An 11,639-nucleotide genomic window follows, 5' to 3' on the forward strand; every position below is an offset into this window, starting at 1 on the left:
TCAGATTGAACAGGCAACCTACAGAATGGGAGAAAATTTTTGCAATCTACCCACCTGACAAAGGGCTAATATCGAGAATCTACAAAGAACTTTAAAAAGTTTACAAGAAAAAAATCAAACAACCCCTCAAAAAGTGGGAAAAGTATATGAACAGACACTTCTCAAAAGAAGACATCTGTGCAGCCAACACACACATGAAAAAGTGCTCATCATCACTCGTCATCAGAGAAATGCAAATCAAAACCACAATGAGGTACTGTCTCATACTAGTCAGAATGGTGATCATTAAAAAGTCAGGAAACAACAGGTGCTGGAGAGGATGTGGAGAAATAGAAATACTTTTACACTGTTAGTGGGAGTGTAAACTAGTTCAACCATTGTGGAAGACAGTGTGGCGATTCCTCAAGGGTCTAGAACTAGAAATACCATTTGACCCAGCAATCCCATTACTGGGCATATACCCAAAGGATTATAAAATCATGCTGTTATAAAGACACATGAGCACGTATATTTATTGCGACACTATTCACAATAGCAAAGACTTGGAACCAACCCAAATGTCCACACTTATAGACTGGATTAAGAAAATGTGGCACATATACACCATAGAGTACTATTCAGCCATTAAAAAGGATGAGTTCGGTGCAGCCCGGGCATGCCCAGTGCGGGCGCAGCGGCCCCGGCCCTGGAAGCGCCCGGGAGGAGCCGGCCCGCGGTGGGCGAGGGGCCGGGCCGGAGCCGCAGCGGCGGAGCTGCAGATCCTTCATGATGAGAGACTTGGGGACACTTCTCTCTCCTCTGTGTAGTTGATAGTTTGGTGGTGAAGAATGGCTGACAGTGTCAAAACCTTTCTCCAGGACCTTGCCAGAGGAATCAAAGACTCCATCTGGGGTATTTGTACCATCTCAAAGCTAGATGCTCGAATCCAGCAAGAGAGGAGCAGCGTCGAAGAAGGGCAAGAGTGTCTTGGCACAGAGAAGAGCCCAGAGTATAGAGCGGAAGCAAGAGAGTGAGCCACGTATTGTTAGTAGAATTTTCCAGTGTTGTGCTTGGAATGGTGGAGTGTTCTGGTTCAGTCTCCTCTTGTTTTATCGAGTATTTATTCCTGTGCTTCAGTTAGTAACAGCCCGAATTATCGGTGACCCATCACTATATGGAGATGTTTGGTCGTGGCTGGAATTCTTCCTCACGTCAATTTTCAGTGCTCTTTGGGTGCTCCCCTTGTTTGTGCTTAGCAAAGTGGTGAATGCCATTTGGTTTCAGGATATAGCTGACCTGGCATTTGAGGTATCAGGGAGGAAGCCTCACCCATTCCCTAGTGTCAGCAAAATAATTGCTGACATGCTCTTCAACCTTTTGCTGCAGGCTCTTTTCCTCATTCAGGGAATGTTTGTGCGTCTCTTTCCCATCCATCTTGTCGGTCAACTGGTTAGTCTCCTGCATATGTCCCTTCTCTACTCACTGTACTGCTTTGAATATCGTTGGTTCAATAAAGGAATTGAAATGCACCAGCTGTTGTCTAACATAGAAAGGAATTGGCCTTACTACTTTGGGTTTGGTTTGCCCTTGGCTTTTCTCACAGCAATGCAGTCCTCATATATTATCAGTGGCTGCGTTTTCTCTATCCTCTTTCCTTTATTCATTATCAGCGCCAATGAAGCAAAGACCGCTGGCAAAGCGTATCTCTTCCAGTTGCACCTCTTCTCCTTGGTGGTCTTCTTAAGCAACAGACTCTTCCACAAGACAGTCTATCTGCAGTCGGCCCTGAGCAGCTCCACTTCTGCAGAGAAGTTCCCTTCACCGCATCCATCACCTGCCAAACTGAAGACCGCTGCAGGCCACTGAGTTGCCTGCCATCCAAAGGGGATGGGCGGGATTGGAAGAAAGCTGTGGCAGCTCTTTTCCCTGTTCACCTCCCCCTGCCAGGGAATACAGGACCCACTCTGCCAAGGGCCCTGTGCGTATTCCCTTCTCTCTGAGGAATTGAAATTTTTGTCTCTGGTGCATGTAAGGCAGAATGTTCCCTGACACCAGTGTGTGGATTTTTAATATCATCGTGAGTCTGAAAGGACCACAAGTTTTTCTGCAGCTATTTTCTAGCATTTGCCAGTCTCTGTGCCTGAACTGATTTGAATACTTTGTTTTTCTCCCTGTGCCATTTACCCTTCCACCTTTCCATCCTGCCTTCTACCACCCTTGGATGAATGGATTTTGTAATTCTAGCTGTTGTATTTTGTGGATTTGTTATTTTTGTTGTTTTTCTGTGAAGCACATACATTGGATATGGGAGGTAAAGGAGTGTCCCAGTTGCTCCTGGTCACTCCCTTTATAGCCATTACTGTCTTGTTTCTTGTAACTCAGGTTAGGTTTTGGTCTCTCTTGCTCCACTGCAAAAAAAAAAAAAAAAAAAAAAAAAAAAAAAAAAAAAAAAAAACCCTGAAGAGATGAGATAGGAGGAAAGACCTCACAGCCAGCTCTGCTGGGTTTTGAGGAGTGATTTTCTTTCTTCCCCTTGAAGGGGAAAAAGCTATTTTCACTGGTACATTTAAAGTCCCCCAACTATGGGGAGGTACCAATTCTGGACAAGTGCCACTGCAACAACACTAAGCCTGAACTTTTCAGCTCCGTTGGGGGTGGGAGGCGGTGGGCAGAAATTTACTATTGGCCACTGCCAGGTCTGTTTCATATTTCAAAGGAATATTGGGTGCTGCAAATAGGAACTGAAGGGGTAAATGTATTAAACCTGTGATTGGTTGTTTTCCTGTCATTTTAAGAGACTAAATGTGGGGGGCAGATGTCAAAATACTTGTACAATTTTAAAATGTCACAATTAAACGTGAGCTGGTTTCCCAAAAAAAAAAAAAAAAAAAAGGATGAGTTCATGTCCTTTGTAGGGACATGGATGAAGCTGGAAACCATCATTCTCAGCAAACTATCGCAAGGACAGAAAACCAAACACCACATGTTCTCATTGATGGGTGGAATTGAACAATGAGAACACTTGGACATAGGTTGGGGAACATTACACACTGGGGTCGTGGGGTCAGGGGAGGGGGGAGGGATAGCATAAGGAGATATACCTAACGTAAATGATGAGTTAAAGGGTGCAGCACACCAACATGGCACATGTATAAATATGTAACAAACCTACACGTTGTGTACATGTCCCCTAGAAGTTAGAGTATAATAATAACAATAAAAATACTGGCAAACTGAATCCAGCAGCACATCAAAAACTTATCCACCACAATCAAGTCAGCTTCATCCCTGGGATGCAATGCTGGTTCAACCAATGCAAGTCAATAAATAAAACCCATCACATAAACAGAACCAATGATAAAAACTATGATTATCTCAATAGATGCAGAAAAAGCCTTCGATAAAATTCAACACCCCTTCATGCTAAAAACTCTCAGTAAACTAGGTATTGACAGAACATCTCAAAATAGTTAATAGCTAGTTATGACAAACCCATAGCGAATATCATACTCAATAGGCAAAAGCTGGAAGCATTCATTTTGAAAACCAGCACAAGACAAGGATGCCCTGTCTCACCACTCATATTCAACATATTATTGCAAGTTCTGGCCAGAGCAATCAGGCAAGAGAAAGAAATAAAGGTTACTCAAATAGGAAGAGAGGAGAGTAAGTCCAATGTCTGCTTGCAGATACATGATGATACATTTAGAAAACACCATCATCTCAACCCAAAAACTCCTTAAGCTGATAACCAAATTCAGCAAAGTCTCAGGATACAAAATCAATGTGCAAAAATCACAAGCACAAGCATTCCTATACATCAACGTTAGACAAGCAGAGAGCCAAATCATGAGTGAACTCCCATTCACAATTGCTACAAAGAAAATAGAAACCACTGCTCAAGGAAATAAGGGAGAACACAAATGGAAAAACATTCCGTGCTTATTGACAGGAAGAATCAATACTACAAAAATGGCCATACTGCCCTAAGTAATGTATAGATTCAATGCAATTCTCATCAAGCTACCATTGATTTTCTCCACAGAAAAAGAAAAAAATACTTTAAATTTCATATGGAACCAAAAAAGAGCCCATATACCCAAGATAATCCTAAGCAAAAAGAACAAAGCTGGAGGCATCACGCTACCTGACTTCAAACTATACTACAAGGCTACAGTAACCAAAACAGCACGGTACTGGTACCAAAACAGAGAGACAGACCAATGGAACAGAACAGAGGCCTCAGAAATAATGCCATACATCTACATCTGATCTTTGGCAAACTTGACAAAAAGAAGCAATGGGGGCAAGAATTCCCTATTTAATAAATGGTGTTGGGAAAACTGGCTAGCCATGTGCAGAAAACTGAAACTGGACCCCTTCCTTATACCTTACACAAAAATTAACTCAAGATGGGTTAAAGACCTAAATGTAAAACCAAAATCTTAAAAACACTAGAAGAAAACCTAGGCAGTATCATTCAGGACATAGGCATAGGCAAAAATTTCATAGCTAAAACACCAAAGCAATTGCAACAAATGCCAAACTCTACAAATGGGATCTAACCAAATCAAAGAGCTTCTGCACAGCAAGAGAAACTCTCATCAGAGTGAACAGGCAGTCCACAGAATGGGAGAAAATTTTTGCAATCTATCCATCTGACAAAGGTCTAACATCCAGAATCTACAAAGAACTTAAATTTATAAGAAAAAAAAATCAAAAAGTGGACAAAGGATATGAAGAGACACTTCTCAAAAGATGGCATATGTGGCCAATAAACCTATGAAAAAATAGCTCATCACTAGTCATTAGAGAAATGCAAATTAAAACCACAATGAGATGCCATCTCACGCCAGTTAGAATGGAATTAAAAAACAAGGAAACAACAGATGCTGGTGAGGCCATGGGGAAATAGGAATGCTTTTACACTGTCAGTGGGAGTGTAAATTAGTCCAACCATTGTGGAAGACAGTGTGGCGATTCCTCAAGGATCTAGAACCAGAAATACCATTTGACCCAGCAATCCTGTCACTGGGCATATACAAAGGATTGTAAATCATCCTACTATAAAGACACATGCAAACATATGTTTATTGCAGCACTATTTACAATAGCAAAAACTTGGAACCAACACAAATGCCCATCAATGACATACTGGACATAGAAAATGTGGCACATATATACCATGGAACACTGTGCAGTCATAAAGAAGAATGAGTTTCCTTTGCAGGGACGTGGATGAAGCTGGAAGCCATCATTCTCAGCAAACTAACACAAGAACAGAAAACCAAACACTGCATGTTTTCACTCATAAATGAGAGTTGAACAATGAGAACACATGGACACAGGGAGGGGAACATCACACACCAGGGCCTGTCGGGGGAGTGGCAGGCAAGGGGAGGGACAGCATTATGACAAATACCTAATGCATATGGGGCTTAAAACCTAAATGATGGGTTGATAGGTGCAGCAAACCACCATGGCACATGTATATCTATGTAACAAGTCTGCCTGTTCTGTACATGTATCCCAGAACTTTAAAAGAGAAAGGAAAAAATTAGTCTAGACTTAACATATTCACTTTTTAAAATATTTCTGTGTTGTTTATATTTTCCCCACTAGGAAAAATAAAAAGTGATAATGAGAAAAAGAGGTGGAGGTGTGAACACACCTATTCCAAGGTGTGGATCCAGTCCTCCTGGGGCATTCTGCAGGTAGCCTCAGGCTAACAAAAGTTATCTTCCTGGTATCTGAACTGACAAGCTCAACATTCATTTTGATTTCATTTGGGTCTGAACATGTTTATGCTCACCTTCAAGGAGAAGGACATCATATTCCTCATTCCTTGGAAATGGTACCTTAGATGCAAGGACATAGAAAGCAGAGACACATAAAGCTAATAAACTGCTTCATTCTTATGTGTTGATTACATCTAGGGCCAGCTTCAAGTATGCAATCAGTCACACAGGGCCCTATCCTCAGAGGGGTTTAATGCTCTGCTGTCACCCTCTTGAAATTCTTAATGTTACTTTGAATCTATATAAGCGAAGTCTGATGTGATGATGGAAATGTGCTGGGAACTTGGAGCCAGGCTCATACCATTTCCCTAGGGTGGGTGCTGAGATGCTTACTTTCTTACTTCCTGGAGACCTGGTCTGCCCAGGTTCCTCCCTCCCTGTGACCACAGCTGCCCTCCATCCCCTGCAGGGAGTAGAGACGGGATGGGGTCAGGCAAGTACACTGGATGGCAGCCACACTAGCAACACTGTGGTGCATCTGGTGAGCAGCTGACCGGTCTGTATCTCAGAAGAGGAAGTCCCTAATTTGCCCATCCCTGACCCAAGTACCAATCTTCTTGTGACATGGAAGCTGAAAGATCCTTGGGTTTCTCCTGTCCTTCATGGGTTGGGGAATGTGCCCATGGAAAGGGGAGTGCCTGGCTTGATCTTCCCAAACCCCACCCCCAACCAAGGCACAGCTCAGCAGTTTGGCTGCTGGTGGGAATTGGTATCTGACATGCATGGCAGGTCATGGCCTCAGGTAACTATGAAGGTTTGTACTTGTCCATGGAATATCCTCATGTCCAGTGTCTATACTTGTTCCTCAAATATTCTCATGCCCAAGTACCTGTGGAGAGAAAAGGATCCTATCTTCTTCTTTCTAGTTTTCCTGAATCTGGTGTTTACCTTAGGCACTCTTTGAAGGGGATGAGCCACAAAAATTCAAATTGTGTAATGTCAGTGTTTCTGTATATGAGTTAGATGCTCTGATATTTGAATTTTAAACTAGTACTGCATAGTATAAATGAATGGTAAAACATGTTAATAAATTTTTAATTTTTTAAACTTAAAACATTAAACAACAAATAGAATACACCAGGCCAAGTCAAGAGGAAGAAAGGAAGTTTATGTGAATCTTTAGTTGGACAGTATTTTCCTGCTTTTTGAACAAGAGGCCTCAAATTTTCATGGCACACTGGTCCCTTAAATTATGCAGCCTTGATGATTAGACTGATTTTCAATCAGCAAAGGAGTACCTTTTAAGTGTAGATATCCTTCTAAGATCTCCTCAGAATGTGTAGATTTTTCTCCCTGCCTTATAATACACTTCACTTATCTCTATATTTCTCTATCTGTTTTTAAATTCTGCCCTTACTAAATTGTAAATTCTGTAGACAACTGTACCTTATTCACCTTTTATCTCATTCCTCTTAAATCTAGAGCAATGGTCCAAATATGGAAGATTCTCAATTAAAATCTGCTGCATGGCTGAAAATCACAAATAAGGAAATATTTAAAATGCCCATATGGTTCGGATGTTTGTCCCTTCCAGATATCATGCTGAAATGTGATCCCCAGTACTGGAGGTGGACCTGGTGGGAGGCATTTGGGTCATGGGGCAGATCCCTCATGAATGGCTTGGTGACAGCCCAATGCTAATGAGTTAGCTCTTGCTCTTTTAGCTCATTTAGTGGTGGCTGGTTGTTTAAAGGAGCCTGGCACCTCTGCCCCCTCTCTCTCCCTTTTCTTGCCATGTGACATGCCTGCTCCCCCTTCACTTTCTGCCATGAGGAAAAGCTTCCTGAGGACTCACCAGCAACTGAGTAGATGACGATATGATGCTTGTATAGCCTACACAACTGTGAGCCAAATAAACCTCTTTTCTTTATGAATTACCCAGTCTCACGTATTCCTTTATAGCAATGCAAAATGGATTAACGAAAACGCCTCCAAGGAGCTTGTTGTCATTATAGAAATAAGAACCCAGAAAAGAGATAAATCCAAACTTTCCATGGTCATCCCTGTTTCTTTCCTGAGCTTCAGGCTATAGTTCCAACTGCTTGCTGGATAAACATCTTCATCTGAATGCCCCATGGACATCTCAAATTCAACATGCCCAGCTTATCTTTATCTACCTTCACCTCATCACCTCTTTCCCTTCTTCTGGGATTTATAGTAAATGGCTCCACCATTTCCCTTGTTACTCAAGCCAGAAACGTGGCCACTATGCCTGAATCTTTCTTCTTCCTATCTCCCATATCAATCTTTGAGTCTATTCATCTTACCAGCTAAGTCTCTCTTGATATTTACTTTTAAAATCTCTTCATTTCCTCCTATTGCCAACCACCTCCCCAACCCCCAGTTCAGGACATCCCCATCTATTGCCTGGACTATACTTGTCATTCAGTCTCTCTACTTTTATTATTTTCCCTCCTTATCCTTCCACCTACATTTAATTGATACAGGATATCTTGAAATATTTGACTGAAAAGTTTTAATTCTGTTTCATATTGGTAAATTGATAAAATAGTTATATTCAAAAACTGCTTTTATAATTCCTCAAAACCACAATGAGATCTCACTTTATACCTACCAAGATGGCTATAATTTTTAAGTTTTTTAATTAAAAAAAAAAAAAAAAACAGGCCAGGCGTGGCGGCTTACACTTGTAAACTTGGCACTTTGGAAGGCTAAGGCAGATGGATTGCTTGATCCCAGGAGTTTGAGACCATCCTGGACAACATGGTAAAATCCTGTCTCTACAAAAAATACAAAATTTAGCTTGGTGTGGTGGTGTATACCTATAGTCCTAGCTACTCAGGAGGCTGAGGTGGGAGGATCACTTGAGCCTGGGAGGTTGAGGCTACAGTGAGCCATGACTGTGAAGAAAAAAGAAGGAAAAAGGAAAGGGAAAGAAAAGAAAAAAAGAGAAAGAGAAAGAGAAAAAGAAAAAGAGAAAAAGAAAAAGAAAAGTATTGGTAAGAATTTGAAGACTGAAACCCCTGTGCATTGCTGGTGAGAAAGTAAAATGGCACAGCCACTGTGTAAAACAGTTTTGCAGCTCCTCAAAAAAAGGTAATTATAGAATTATATGGGTTAGCAGTTTTTCTCTTAGGCACATACCCAAAGGAATGAAAATGGATTCAACCAGATACTTGTATGCCAATGTTTGTTTGCAGCATTACTTACAATAACCAAAAGATGGAAATAGTTCAAGTAACCATCAACAGATACTTGGATAAAGAAAATACTGTGTATCTATGTATACAATGGAATATCACTCAGTCATAAAAAGAAATGAAAGTTCTGAAACCTGCTACAACATGGATGAACCTCAAAAACATTATATTATATTAAAGTAGCCAGGCACAAAAGGACGAATCCTATACAATTCCACATACACAAAATAATAAAAACAGGCAAGATCATAGAGACAGAAAACAGATTAGAGGTTTCCAGGGGCTGGGGTGAGAGGGAAGTAGAGAGTTATTGCTTAATGGATACAGAGTTTCTGTTTGGATAATAAAAGAATATTGGAAATAGATAGTGGAAATGGTTATACAACATAGTGAATGTAATTAATACCGCTGAAATATACACTTTAAAATGGTGAAAATGTCCAATTTTATGCTACAGTTTACCACAACACATAAAATTCTTTCCAGAAATAACATTCATGTACATTAAAGCCAAAAAAAAAAAAAAATCCTTCTTTAAATGGATTATCTGAAATTTAAAATTATATTAGTAGAATAATTGTTCTTGGTACATATTTACATGTGGTATTTACTTTCTTTGCTGTAAATTACACTATGTGAATGCTATTTTCCCCAAAACATTAAAATTTTCATTAAATTACCTGAATTTTTTATAGCTGAATTTTATCATTAAAAAATTTGAAGTTGTTACATCTTTAATGGACTCTTCCCTGAAGTCTACATTATGTTTCATTGAGAGAGCACTCTTATTGATTATTTATTTATTTAGAGACAGAATCTCGCTCTGTCACCCAGACAGGAGTGCAGTGGCACGATCTTGGCTTACTCCAACCTCCGCCTCCCTGGTTCAAGCGATTCTCCTGCCTCAGCCTCCCGAGTAACTAGGACCACAGGTGTGCACCTCCATGAACAGAAAACGTGTATTTTTAGTAGAGATGGGGTTTCACCATATTGGTCAGGCTGGTCTCAAATCCCTGACCTTGTGATCCGCCCACCTCAGCCTCCCAAAGTGCTGGGATTACAGGTGTGAACCATCATGCCCAGCCGAGAAAGCACTCTTCACAGTACCTGGTAAGCCCATACCAAAATTGAATGTTGCATATTGAAATTATAGGTATTTCAAGTCAAATATTTTCACAGATACTATCTTTCTGCTATTCTTTAGAGTGCTTTTCTGCAATACATAATTTTACAAAACAAATTTGTCCAAAAAGTTGCCTCTATTTATGATCCTTCTGAATGTTACATTGAATTTAGATGTTAAATATCGTAAACCTTTCCACATCCTTCTATCTTAGCATAGAATACCGATTCATCCGGTTAAAAACAGGAGGTCCACTAAAAGGTTGTTCCCACAAATGGAAATATTGCAAAGCAAAATTTAGAACTTCAGAATTAGATATCACATGCCACTTAAGTCCTCATTAGGTATTTCCATTCTTATGTTGCAGAGATAAATTTGAATGTCTTCCTACTTCTAAGCTTTCCTTTGTCACCCCCAGTAAATATAATTTGCTAAATAATTTTTTGGTGTTCCATTTATTAAAAACTTGCATTAAACATTCCCAACTTATTTTAAACAAAACAGTCAAAGGAATTGTCCACAAAATTTTAAAACCACTGTAGGTCACTTAGGCTGATTTGCAGAGGGTCCTCCAAAGGCTCAGGCATGTCTAAAATACAATTATTGTTAAGAATAGGAAACAACAGTTGTGCCATGAAAAAGTAGTCTTGTGTATTTAACATTATCAGTATCATGAGTTCGTATAGACTGTTTATATATTGATTTTTATATATTCAGAGTTCTAGTTACTCTGAATATATTAAAAATGTATTTAATTGGTAGAATAGCAGCTTGTTTAGTTGCATTTATAAAGTATGTATGCACCACAAAAAAATCCAAGTACATACGTTTGAGCTCCATAAGTTTCTTAAATTTACTATAAATATAATGGTTTATACCATGCCTGTTGTCCTTCACCAAATTTGTATTTCTCTTATCACAAAATAATTCCTTGTTCAAAGTTGAACTTTTAAAACTAAACTTGCAGTAGCATTCACAATCTTGCCAACCAAATGAACTTTCAAAAAAAGTATACTTTGGTTCCATGAATTACATATTTTTTAAAAAGGCAACATTACTGGAATTGGTTTCTATTATTTAAAACATCTGATAATACCAGCATAAACTGGTATCATTTGACTGAGAATTTTTCTTCTATTAATGGAGCCAATATATTAAGAATTTTCACTTCACTTTTGGTAAGTTCACTAGAAACCTTGGAAATGAAGATGAGCAGAGCAGTTATTTGCTATAATACAAAGTCATGTTTCATAGAGTAATAAGGAAATGCATTTTCTGCATCTGTACAAATTAAATTGTTATACAGTTTGCTTATAAATGTTAAGTTTTGTGATAGATTTTTCAGCAGACGTTTTTCTGGTTTTATTTGGTTGGTCATATCATTTTATGCAAGTTATCCAATCACCATCTACTTTCTCAAGAAACCATTCACTACTTAATTCTTCATTGAACGTAGGCTTTTGATATTTAAACTCATGGCTGCTGAAAGCATTGTTTGCTAAATAAAAGAACACCATCAAACAATGAAATTAAGTAAATAATTGTAGATGTATACCCTCTAATAAATCACAAACCCAC

At 39.3% G+C, this 11,639-nt stretch overlaps 1 pseudogene across 1 annotated transcript; it reads left to right on the forward strand.

The window, feature by feature from the left end:
- The first annotated feature begins 664 nt into the window (after nucleotides 1–664).
- Nucleotides 665–2,852, forward strand: LOC104668767 (annotated as a pseudogene). Its single transcript, XR_748883.2, has one exon. The product of XR_748883.2 is annotated as an etoposide-induced protein 2.4 homolog pseudogene (transcript).
- The last annotated feature ends 8,787 nt before the right edge of the window (nucleotides 2,853–11,639 follow it).

Source organism: Rhinopithecus roxellana, chromosome 2, assembly GCF_007565055.1.
Source record: "Rhinopithecus roxellana isolate Shanxi Qingling chromosome 2, ASM756505v1, whole genome shotgun sequence".
In the NCBI taxonomy this organism is placed as follows: domain Eukaryota; kingdom Metazoa; phylum Chordata; class Mammalia; order Primates; family Cercopithecidae; genus Rhinopithecus; species Rhinopithecus roxellana.